Consider the following 13889-nt stretch of genomic DNA (forward strand, 5'->3'; position numbering starts at 1 on the left):
ACGGTGTTGGCCTGGCCATCAAGACCAGTTTGCTCAAACAGCTGCCAGACTTGCCTGTGGGCATCAGCGAGAGGCTCATGAAGATCCGTTTGCCTCTCAGCAAAGACCGGTATGCCACAATCATCAGCACATATGCCCCAACACTGACCAGCACAGAGGAGATCATCGAGCAGTTCTACTCTGACCTGAGTGCCGTCCTGCACTCAGTGCCCACAAATGACAAGCTGATACTACTGGAAGACTTCAATGCCCGCGTTGGCCAGGACCATGAAAGATGGAAAGGAGTGCTCAGCAAACACGGCGTGGGCAAAATGAACAACAACAGTCTACTGCTACTCAGCAAATGCTCAGAGTTCGACCTCAGCATCACAAACACTGTGTTCAGAATGGCGAACAAATATAAAACAACGTGGATGCACCCAAGATCAAAACAGTGGCATCTCATTGACTACATCATTGTACGCCAGCGAGACATCCAGGATGTAAAGATCACCAGAGCCATGAGAGGAGCTGAATGCTGGACAGACCACCAATTAGTTAAAGTGACTCTTCAAATACGCATTGCGGCTCACCATCCAAAACGCGCCCAGACAGTTCACGCATTTTACAACGTGAGTCATCTTAGAGATCCATCTTATTTGCAAACATTCCAGTCGTGCCTGGACGACAAGCTGTCTGCCAAGGGACCACTCACTGGAAGCTCAACCGAGAAATGGAACCAGTTCAGAGACGCAGTGAAGGAAACATCAAAGGCAGTCCTAGGCCCAAAACAACGCAACCACCAGGACTGGTTCGATGAGAACAACACTGCTATTGAAGACCTATTGAGCAAAAAGAACAAAGCCTTTATGGAGTGGCAAAATAACCCAAACTCTGCTCCTAAAAAGGACAGATTCAAGTCTCTCCAAGCCACGGTGCAGCGTGAGATCAGGAAGATGCAAGACCGATGGTGGGGAAAAAAGGCAGAAGAAATCCAGCGATTTGCTGATACGAAAAACTACAAACAATTTTTCAGTGCCCTCAAGACTGTCTATGGGCCATTAAAACCCACCACCACTCCCTTGCTATCCTCTGACGGTGACACTCTCATAAAAGATAAAAAAGGCATCAGCAACAGGTGGAAAGAACACTTCAGTCAGCTTCTCAACCAACCCTCTTTAGTCTACCAAAGCTCCCTTGACCAAATTCCCCAAAACCACTCCATTGAACAACTTGACATCCCTCCTTCAATAGAGGAAGTCCAAAAAGCCATTCAACAAATGAGTGCAGGCAAGGCACCCAGTAAAGACAGGATCCCAACCGAGGTGTACAAGGCCTTAAATGGAAAGGCGCTCCAGGCATTCCACATAGTGCTTACCAGCATATGGGAAGAGGAAGACATGCCCCCAGAACTCAGAGATGCCTCCATCGTAGCCCTATACAAGAACAAAGGCTCACGAGCAGCCTGTGACAACTACAAAGGCATCTCACTACTGGAAAGATCCTCGCCCGTGTTATACTCAACAGACTCCTGTCATCTGTTTCAGAGCAGAACCTGCCTGAATCACAATGTGGCTTCTGACCAGATCGAAGCACCATTGACATGGTCTTCACAGTGAGGCAAATGCAGGAAAAATGCCTTGAGCAGAACCTGAGTCTCTACATTGTCTTCATAGACCTGACAAAGGCGTTCGACACAGTGAACAGGGATGCAGTGTGGGTGATCCTCAGCAAGCTCGGTTGCCCAGCAAAATTCGTCAAACTGATCCAGCTCTTTCATGTCAATATGACAGGAGAAGTCCTATCTGGTGGAGAGACTCCTGATCGCTTCAACATCTCCAATGGCGTGAAACAAGGCTGTGTCCTCGCTCTGGTACTATTCAACCTATTTTTCACCCAAGTATTATGACATGCTGTGATGGATCTAGACCTGGGCGTCTACATCAAATACAGACTGGATGGCTCACTATTTGACCTTCGCCGCCTGACTGCAAAAACAAAGACAACAGAGAGACTCATCCTGGAAGCTCTCTTCGCAGATGACTGTGCACTCATGGCCCACCAAGAAAAACATCTCCAAACCATTGTGGACAGGTTCTCCACCGCAACAAAACTGTTTGGCCTGACTATCAGCCTCAGCAAAATAGAGGTGCTGTTCCAACCTGCACCAGGGAGGCCAATGAACCAGCCGTGCATTACAATCGACGGCACGCAGCTTTCTAATGTCAACACTTTCAAGTACTTGGGCAGCACCATCGCCAATGACGTGTCCCTAGACCACGAGATTAATGCCAGGATCCAAAAGGCCAGCTAGGCACTTGGGCAGCTGCGCTGCAAAGTCCTCCAACACAGCGGTGTAAGCACTGCGACGAAGCTCAAAGTGTGCAATGCAGTGGTCCTCAGCTCGCTCCTGTACGGTTGTGAGACATGGACACTGTACCGGAAGCACATGAAACAGCTGGTGCAATTCCACCAACGCTCCCTCCGGTCAATCATGAGGATCCGATGGCAGGACCGAATCACCAACCAGGAAGTCCTCAACAGAGCCAACTCCACCAGCATCGAAGTCCTGGTCCTCCAAACCCAGCTACGATGGTCTGGACACGTCATCCGCATGGACCCACAGAGAATACCAAGACAGGTATTCTATGGTGAACTGTCAGCTGGACTCAGGAAACAAGGCCGACCGAAGAAAAGATTCAAGGATCAGTTAAAGCCCAACTTGAAGTGGGCTGGCATGACACCAAAGCAACTAGAACTCGCTGCCTCTGACAGAAGCAGCTGGCGAGCCCACATTCACCATGCCACCACCACCTTTGAAGATGAGCGACGTCGACGTCTTGCCGCTGCGCGTGAACGCCAACACCAGGCCACAGCCGCACCTCCGGTAACAACGGGCGTCCCATGCCCCATGTGCCACAAACTGTGCGCCTCAGCCTTTGGACTCCAAAGCCACATGAGGGTACACCGTAGATGAAACTGCACAAAGACAATAGTCATTCTCGATCACTGAGAGATTACCACTAACTAACTAACTAACTAGTGATAGAGAGTTTGGGATTTGTCATTGATTTCATAATTGTGGTAACTCAGGGAAGTGGATTTACTCAGTCACACAACCAACATGTCTACGAGTCTGTGAATCCAAGTGTTCTTAACTCCATGGCAAATTTTCTCTCTGTTATGGCAAGTTGCCTTTTTTTTAGATAGAATGTCTATTAAAATGATAATCTTCATTGAGTCATTAGTACTCTTCCTGTTTCACCTTCTGATTCTTTTTCTTGTCTCACCTATAAACTGTCCTGCTTGACTGATTTCCCCAGGAAGCCTGCATGCATTTCTGTCTGGTGCTACAGGAAGACTGCTCCTCTTTGGGGGCTCCATCTCAACCACGTCAATTGCAGAAGACACCTCCCTGGTACTACTGAGTAACGTTTTCCTGTTAGTTATTATTGTTTCATTACTTTTATCATTAGGAGTCACCTTTGCTATGTAGGCATGAAAGTTTAGATGAAATAACTTTCAGAGGTGTCAAAGTTAGATTAGATGATAGATTAATAGCAATGACTTTTATAGCACTGAGACGGCTCATAGAATACTGTATGGGTCTTGGTAGCTGGGTATATTCCAAAGATACAGATGAATTTCATGGAATCTTACCAAAGAGGAGATGGAGGAGAGGGATGTCATGGTTCTACTTCTGAAGGAAATGGCCAATAGGGAAAGACTAAAGTGGGAAATATATAAACTTAACTCAGTAACAGTCAATCAGACAATGAAAACTCACATGTGGGCAGATGAATGAAAGGTGTTATGCTGAAAGAAGACAAGGAAGGCACTGATATCATTGACTTTAGTTCAGGGATTTAATCTGAAAAGGAAAGCCAAGTAAACGTATGAAAAAAATGAAGTACAATTTGTACTAGGAAGGGTAATGAATGCTCAAGCTTCATCACTTTGAGTTCGTACTAGATAAAGATATAAATAGCTTCAAAAATGATTTGCTGAAATCCCTTGGTGGCAGATTCAGAAGGGATTGTTAAGTGAAAATTGGGTGTTTGGGGCATATTCCATTCTGGTGAGGGAGGGCAACCCTAGCTCCCCCAAACCTTTCCAAACTCAGCTCTTCCATCAGACAGAATCGTAGACTGTTTTCTGGTTACTCCAAAGTGGAAATTCTTAAGCTAGTTTGCATTGATATGGTATGTAGTAATTCATTTCCATCATAAAACATGGCAAAATAAATAATATAAATATGTCATCCTGTTTTACAAATAAGGAAAGAGAAGCATGAAGAGGTAAAGTGATTTTCCAAAGCCAAACAGTTCAGTTGGCAAGTTCTGGAGCCAGGATTTGAACCCAGCTATTCTGACTCCAAATCCTTTTATTTTCTCTCTATCCTTCCTCCCACCCCGAACTGCCACTATTTCCCCCTACTATAATCATTAGTATCATATTATTGTTTCATGTTGAAAAGTTGGAGTTAGGATACTGATGGAATATGGTTCAGAATTACTGACTAGGATTACTGCTAGCCAGACAGAATTAATAGTTGTCAGAAATTTGGTTAATGTTGACTTTGGAAGAATAAATATGGGGCATTTAATACTTTCTGACTTCAAAGTAGTGTCACTCACAGCCTTGAATATTTAATAGTTACAACTATTTGTTAACATTTATAAATGTTCATTTTTAATTATCATAAGACAATAATATAAATATTACAAGAGCTATTTTTGCTCTTTCAAGATATAAAACTAGTAATCCTCTGGCTTAAATTAATATTATTCAGCAGGACTGGGACATTAGCCTTACTTTGTAGCCAATCTTTTTTTTTTCTTTTTAAACCCTTACTTTCCATCTTAGAATAAATACTGTGTATTGGTTCTAAGGTAAAAGAGTGGTAAGGGCTAGGCAATGGGAGTAAAATGACTTGCCCAAGGTCACACAGCTAGTAAGTGTCTGAGGCCACATTTGAACCCAGGACCTCCCATCTCTCAGTCTGGTTCTCAATGCACTGAGCCACCTAGCTGCCACCAGCACCTATCTTTATTACAAAACTACTTATGCCCTAAGTAGATATGCTAAGGAGATTTTGTTGTTGTTAGCAATGATGGCAGTAGTGGTTGTTTGCTTTGGAGACTCCCTTATGTATATTTAAAAGTAATTCTTTTTCATCTCATAGGAGAAGTTGGGAGATTTTGGTGGCTTTTTTTTTCCTTCTGGTTTTGTTTTCTTGGCTGTCAAACTCTTTTGAGGTCATTGGGCTGACAGTTCTGGGTCATATGGAGTTTAATCTTTTCTGTTCCAATCAAATTATGGAGAAAATGCTGCAGAAATGGCTCCCTAAAAATGGGCATTTTCAGAAATAATCAAGGTCTGTAATTTTGTGAGATAAGTATCTAAGTGATGGTGTGATGGGAACAGCTTTGCCTCTTGGGCTGATCGTTACAGAGCTAATGGCAAGATGACTTAAGGAGGCAGCATCATGCAGTGGAAAGAAAACTAGGTTTGGAGTTAGTGGAACTGAGAGTAAATCATGTCTTTCTCTTGCTATTTGTGTCAACCTACACAGGTCAGCCTCAGTTTCCTCATTTGTAAAAACAAAGATTCTGGACTATATGAAGTCTATGCTTCCTTCAAGTTTTAACTCAATGCCTCAAAGATTTCATTGTCTTTTAGAGACAATGAGCAGACCCAAAAGAATCAAGATAGGATGAATACATTTAGATTTCTATTTGAAATTCAAGCCATTTAAAATTGATTTGGGGCTCCTATGTCCCTGTGATTGGCAGCAGAATCGGAAAATGGTGGGGTAGGAATCTTTTATTTTGCCAGTTGAGGCCTAGAGAGGTAGGGGAATTTGATGAGACCGTATGGATTATCTATTCATTCTTTCAGCAATATACATATGTATGTGTGTGTATGCCTACTATGTGCCAAGTGTGGTAATAAGCAATGAGAATACAAAAAAAAAGACAAAACACATTTTTCTGCTTTTAAAGAGTTCACAGTCTAATCAGGGAAACAACATGGAAACAACTATGTATAGTCAGGCTATGTGCTAGATAAATTAGGAATAATTTACATAGGGAAATCTCTAGAATTAAGGAGGAATAGGGAAAGGCTTCCTGGAGAAGGTGAGGTTTTAGCTGTGATTTGAGGGAAGCCAAGGAAGCTGTCTGAGGCATGGATCTCAAATGCAATCTGTGGAAAGTGGTTGTCCAACCTCTACTTTAATACTTTAATCTTTTACCTATGTTAATTATTAGGGAATATTTCCTCATATCAAATCAAAATCTATAATTTCCACCTATTGCTCCTAAACCTATCTTTTGGGGCCAAAACAGAAAAATCAAATTATTCTTCAATATGAAAGCTCTTCAACTTGATTTCTTCATTTGTAAAATGAGAGACTTGAACCAGGTAACTTTTAGAGTCTTGTTCATTTCTACATATATTACTCTATAAATCATTTGAAGCCATCTCTCCCATCGCATCTTCTCTTTTCTAAACATCCCTAAGCCCTTCAACTCAGCCCCATATTACATGATCTTGAGGAATTTTCCCATTCTTAGACATTTTCCTTTGAGTACAGTATAATTTGTAGGCAGCTCTTCTTAAAGTTAACAAATAAAACTGGAGATAATATTCCAGATGTTTTTTGACCATGGCTGAGTACAACAGAATAATGACCTTTTTTAGTATAGATTTCTACTAATCCTGCTTAAAGTTTAATTAACTTCTGATAGTCCACATTACACTCCTGATTCATATGAGTTTGAATTTTACTAGAAAAACCTAGATTTTTCTTCCTTGAGCTGCTTTCTGTACTTGAAAATATTTTTCTTAATCCAAAATTTATTCTTAGTCAATTTCATCTCCTTAATTTCATACCATAGAAGGTCAGAATCCTTTTTTAAATCCTATTTTTGATATCCAGAGTAAGATACTCTTTCAAGTTTTATATCATCTTCAAATATGATAAACATATAACCCATTTCTTTATCAAGTCAGTCGTAAAAACATGATTTTTTTACCAATCTATACCTTGTATCTTTTTAGTTAACTAGCTTCATATCTTTCCCTCTTAGATACAAAATATTGTCAGATGTTGTGCTGAAAGCTTATTATTTTGACTTTTTTCAATTAATGTTTGACACAACACAAAGCATTTTAAATATCACAATGGATTTGACTATAAAATTAAATGGGTGGCAATCTGCACAAGGCACATTTTAAGAAACTATAAAATGATTAGAAGGGCATTGTCAACATCTGCTTTTGAAATGCATTCAGAGAACACTACATACATAACATTCCTCATATCTAAGATATTCTATTAAAAAAAGAAGTTAGTTTTGCATGTACTTACCTTATAAAGGTTTTTGCACTATAAAATATATGTTATATAAATGGTGGTTATTGTCTTTGTTAAACTGAATTAGAAACTTTCACAGCTTGGCTAAGGACCAATTCTATTGCTCCTTGTCCTTTTCTCCCCTTCCCCAGTTAAACATATTTTAATAGGGACATTGACAAAAGATAAAGTTTCCAAATGGAGCTAAATAGATGTGGTCTGAGGTCCAAAAATATATCTTTTGAAGAGGGGGATCTGAGGAAGATGACAATGTCTAAAATAGAAAAGATGAGGCAGTAGATATAGCTATCTTCAAAAATTTAAGGACTCCCATATGGAATATGGGAAGACTTATGTAGCTCTAGATATCATAACTAAGACAGATGGGTGAAGGTTACAAGAGGCAGATTTTGGTTCAACATTAAAAAAAATTCTTAATAATTAGGGACTGTGCCACATTGGAATGGACTGCCTCCTAAACTAGTGAATTTTCCTTTATTAGAAGTATATTAGCAAAAGTCAGATGACCACCTGTCAAAAATGCTGTAGAGAGACTGTCTACTCTGTGTGAGAAGTGGGACTTGATTGACCTCTATGGATACTCTCAATGTTAAGATTTATTATATCTTAGGTTGTCTAATTGTAACAGGCTATGGTTCAGAGTGTTAGGGCAAAGATTATATAATTTATTGCCTTCCTATGTCTACAACACTATGTGTGGCATTAAAATAAAAATTGTTGACTGATTAAATGATTACCTAAAACACCAGCAGTAGGACCTATCTTTAGGAATTTTTCTGCCTTTTAGGTGTTAGATGATTTCTATATGAAGTGGGTAGGGGTAGAAGGCCATGGGACAACTAGGTAACTATATATATTGAGAGAAAGAGAGAGAGAGAGAGAGAGAGAGAGAGAGAGAGAGAGAGAGAGAGAGAGAGAGACAGACAGACAGACAGACAGACAGACAAAGACAGAGAGAGACACAGTGTGACAGAGAGAGAGAAAAAGAGAGCCAGGTCTAGAGATGATAGGTCCTGGGTTCAAATCCGGACTCAGACACTTCTTAGCTGTGTGACCCTGGGCAAGTCACTTAATCCCCATTACCTAGCCATTACCAATCTTCTGCTTTAGAACCAATACTCAGTATTAACTCTAAGATGGAAAGTAAGTGTTTAAATAAGCATCCATATATATATATGTGTGTGTGTATATATATATATACATATATATATATATACACACACACACAAATACACACAGAGAGACAGAGAGAAATATATATGTATGTATATATATATATATATATATATACACATACACACACACACACACAATCTAATTTCTTTGACTGTTCTTCTGCCTTGGAGCCAATACTTAGTATCAATTCTAAGAGAGAAGATAAGGGTTTAAATATCTATTTAGTACCATACCCATTGAATTTCCAAAAAACTTTTTTTCCTGAACTAGAAAAAACTATAACAAAGTTCATTTGGAAGTACAAAGGATCAAGGATATCCAGGGAAATAATGAAAAAAAAAATACAAAGGAAGGGGACCTTGCAGTCCCAGATCTCAAACTTTATTATAAAGCAGTGGTCATCAAAACAATCTTGTACTGGCTAAAAGACAGAAAGGAGGATCAGTGGAATAGACTTGGGGTAAATGACCTGAGTAGGAAAGTCTATGGCAAACCCAAAGACCCCAGCTTTTGGGACAAAAATCCACTCTTTGGTAAAAACTGCTGGGAAAATTGGAAAACAGTATGGGAGAAATTAGGTTTATTTCAACATCTCACACCCTACACCAAGATAAACTCAGAATGGGTGAACGACTTGAACGTACAGAAGGAAACAGTAAGTAAATCATATGAACACAGAATAATATACATGTCAGATCTTTGGGAAGGGAAAGATTTTAAAACCAAGCATGACTTAGAAAGAGTCACAAAATGTAATAATTTTGACTACATCAAATTAAAAAGGTTTTGTACAAACAAAATCAATTTAACTAAAATCAGAAGGGAAGCAACAAATTGGGAAATGATCTTCATAACAAAAACCTCTGACAAAGGTTTAACTACTCAAATTTACAAAGAGCTAAATCAATTGTACAAAAAATCAAGCTGTTCTCCAATTGATAAATGGGCAAGGGAAACGAACAGGCAGTTTTCTGTTAAAGAAATCAAAACTATTAATAAGCACATGAAAAAGTGCTCTAAATCTCTGATAATTAGAGAGATACAAATCAAAACAACTCTGAGGTATCATCTCACACCTAGCAGATTGGCAAACATGACAGCTATGGAAAGTAATGAATGCTAGAGGGGATGTGGGAAAGTAGGGACATTAGTCCATTGCTGGTGGAGTTGTGAATTGATCCAACCATTCTGGGGGGCAGTTTGTAACTATGCCCAAAGGGCACTAAAAGACTGTGTGCCCTTTGATCCAGCCATAGCACTGCTGGGTTTGTACCCCAAAGTGATAATAAGAAAAAATACATGTACAAGAATATTCATAGCTGCGCTCTTTTTGGTGGCAAAAAAAATTGAAAAATGAGGGGATGCCCTTCAATTGGGGAATGGCTGAACAAATTGTGGTATATGTTGGTGATGGAATACTATTGTGCTCAAAGGAATAATAAAGTGGAGGAATTCCATGGGGACTGGAACAACCTCCAGGAAGTGATGCAGAGTGAGGGGAGCAGAACCAGGAAAACATTGTATACAGAGACTGATACACTGTGGTACAATCGAACGTGATGGACTTCTCCATTAGTGTCAATGCAATGTCCCTGAACAACCTGCAAGAATCTATGAGAAAAAAACACTATCAACAAGCAGAGTACAAACGGTGGGAACAAAAACACCAAAGAAAGGCAACTGCTTGACTTCAGGGGTCGAGGGGTTATGATTGGGGATGTGGACTCTAAAAGAAGATCCTAGCGCAAATACCAACAACATGGAAATGGGTTCGGATCAAGGACACATATGATACCCAGTGGAATTGCACGTCGGCTATGGGAGGGGTGATTTGAGGGGAGGGAAAGAAAGAAAATTATCTGTGTATTCAATGAATAATGTTTGAAATTGACCAAATAAAATAATGTCTAAAAGAAAAAAAAGAAAAAGAAAAAGAAAGATAAGGCCATGCTAGAATGCATTTAAATCCTAACCAAAATTCTTCGTCTCTCTTAGAATTCAAGGTTACTATAGCTCTTTTGTGACTACTTAGTATTCATTTATAAGTGTTATCCTTCACCTTGGTCTCAGTTCGGTTTTAGAAGTTGTGTGTACTAATATTCTGGGCCTGGCCTAACTCAGGACAGTCCTGTGATTCAAGCTCAGGATTGGAACTCAATGAGCCCCTTGGGGATCATAAAAATGCAATAAAAATGATGACTCATCACAAAGGATTAGAAGTTATAATTACTAAAATCTGACATTACTCTTCTTAACTTCTAAAATCACCAAGGCAGCAATGTTGGGCAGCATTCCCCCAGTGCAGTGGAAAATTTGCCAAATCTCAGGAACTCCAACTCCACAGAGACTGGGTTTTTTGTGCCCCCTTTTTGTGTTTGGATGGCCAAATCTTCAGTATGACCTCTTTGCCTCCTGAAACAGGACCTTTCCAGTTTGGACCAAAAACCCCAAACCAAACCAAAACCACTGCTCTTACATAAACTAGTCATTTTAATTCAGGTCAATGGAAAAACCATTTGTTAAGTGCCTACATTTAATCAAGTGTTAAGTGCTGCAGACGATATTCTAAATAGAGGGGATCCAAAAAAGATATACTATAGCCCCTGCACTCAACGAGCTCAGTCTACTGGAGAAACACAACATGGATAGAGATAGAAGATGAAGGTTTCACAAAGTAGGGATATAGATTCAGTATTTTAGGAAAATATGAAGAGAAAGAACAATTTTATCTGGGGAGATAAGAGAAAGTCTTATAGAGGATGCCTGAACTCATCCTTAAAGGAATCACAGAATTTCAAAAGGCAGAGATGAGGAAGAAATGCATGCCTTCCAGATATAACAAATGGCCTACATGATTTCCTGGAGTCAGACTTGGCAAGATAAGACCAGGAAGCAGGAAGCAGGAAGCAATCCAATTTGGCTGGAATAGAGTATGTCATGTGGAAAAGGATAAAGTTGCAAAGGTATGTGGGAGGCTGATTGTGGAGGGTCTTAACAATTCAGAATAAAAAAAAATAATGTTTTATCTCTGTAGGCAATATGGACAAGAGATTTTTGATCTGAGAAGTAACATAATCTGGTGTATGTTTTGAAAAGATTATTATATCATTTGTGTAACAGATAAATGAGAAACAGGAGAATAGAGGTATGGAGATTAGTTTAGGACTCTTAGAAAAGTTGAGGTACAAGGTAATGAGTATCCCAACAAGGAGTTGTTTATATGAGTGTAGAGAAGGTGAGTGTTCAAGGAATAAACTAATAGAAATTAATAATTGACAACATAGAACCTGAGAGAACAAAGATTCAAAGATGACTCAAGTTTTGAGCTTGAATATCCCAAAGAATGATACCATCAGTGAAAAGAAAAGCCAGTAGAGAGCAGGAATAGGAGTAGGGAGAAGATGATGAGCTTAGTTTTCACTTATTCCTTTTCCCATTGGTCCATCTGGTCCAACACATAAATGAATGATGTAGAGCCTGAGAGAGCAATGGGTCTAAAATGACTGTGGTATTGAGCTTGAATATTCATAAGAATGATGATGTTATCAGTGAAAATTGGTAAGTTAAGAGCAGGAATAGGACAAGGTTTCTGTGGGTGAAAGATGAGGAGATGGAGGACAATGTACAGAACTGGTACCATGCTTTGTTCTGAATGATATAGCTGGAATGCTTATTCAGTTATGTGTTGGACTAGATGGACTTCTGGGAAAAGGGTTAAGTGACTTACCCAGGTAACAGCTAGTAAATAGTTGAGGTGGGATCTGAACTTTAGTCTTTCTGACTTCAAGTTGAGCTCTCTGTCCATTATTCCATGCTCCTTCTCATTTGGTAAGACCTGAGAGATTTAGCATTCCTCTTCCTACATTGCTATGTGCTCAACCTGAGAGAAACAAGATCATCCCTGCTATTAAAGAGCTCATATTCTCTTTGGGAGAATACAGGAAGAGGTAGAAGGGATTGGGGTGGGAATAGTTGTGGAGGCCTGGCTCTGGATGAGATAAAGTGAAGACTCACCTATTGGAACCCAGGGTGAATTCAAGGGTAGAATTCAGATTTCTGCAGGTGAGAGATGAGGAGAGAGAGGAAAATGCACATAGTGTTGGTAGAGTGCTTTGTTCTGAATGATATAGCTGGAATTCTTATTCAGTTATGTGTTGGACTATATGGGCCTCTGGAAACAGAGAAAACTGTTACAGAAAGTTGGAACTAGAAATTTCATTTTCCCTGTGTTCCATATCTAGGATCTCGCCAATTTGGGTATAGCTTCTTTCCCCAACAGCTAAAGAGGGAGGAAAATTATTCAAAATTGTGACCCTGATTTAACCTCATGCTATAATCTCTCCAAGCACAGGGACTACTTTCTCTGTTCCATAATTCGACCCACTACAATGTCTCACAAAATCATTTATACTGTTGACTCTAAATAGGTGAATCATTTCTGTTCCCAGGAATCTCTGACTGGTCTCCATTAGTTAGGTGAGAACTTAATTTATCCTGATATTTCAATTATTTCCAATTTTGGCAATATTTTTGCTACCAAACCTGTTCTCTTATTCTTCCCTAAAATAGAGCATTCATTTTGGGACAAACCTGTCTCCTTACCATTCCCTTTGAACCACAAGTCTGTTGTTGCATTCTTTCCTTTTCCTCAATTGTTCTCCCAGTGAGAAATATCTTTCCTTCCCCTATAACCCATCCAAATCTCATCTTTCCTTCACAACCCAATTCTTGTCCTGCTTCCTCCAGGAAGCTCACTTCGAAAAGTCCAGCTAACATTTTTTTCTCTTTTGTGGCCTCCCTCAAGAGTGTATTTTTCTATATACTATACTTTAGCACTGAATTATATTCCATTTAAAAGCATATTTTGTATTTTGTGTGAAATATCTTGTCACTGCTATAAGATTAACTGGTAGTATGGTGTAATGGAAAGCACACCCCTTTTATATGATTTGTAAAATTATTTGTAAAATAGGCACCAAGCACATTATGCATTTAAAAGGGTTGCTGAAAAGTGAAATGCTTTGTAATTCTTAAAGTGCTACAGAAATGAATTGTTTTCAAGATAGTGCACACCTCACTTAAGGGGCAAGATCTTGCCATGTGTCTTTAGTGCCCCATTTTCCCCACCACCTCAACTGGATATTATGAGAGGGTAAGCAAAGTGGTGAAGAGAGGTCAGGAAAGATTTTTCTAGGCTTTTTCTTCATCCAGTAGCCCTTTTATTCTGAGTAGAAGAATGACATGAAAGCTTGGAGTTTCATATGTTCCCCCACCCTTCCCATGGGTGCCCAGGCACCCTTCAGAATTCTCATCCATCAGCCAGCAAATGGACACATTTTAACGAGCACAATCT

Source organism: Monodelphis domestica, chromosome 3 (genome assembly GCF_027887165.1).
Source record: "Monodelphis domestica isolate mMonDom1 chromosome 3, mMonDom1.pri, whole genome shotgun sequence".
Taxonomy (NCBI): domain Eukaryota; kingdom Metazoa; phylum Chordata; class Mammalia; order Didelphimorphia; family Didelphidae; genus Monodelphis; species Monodelphis domestica.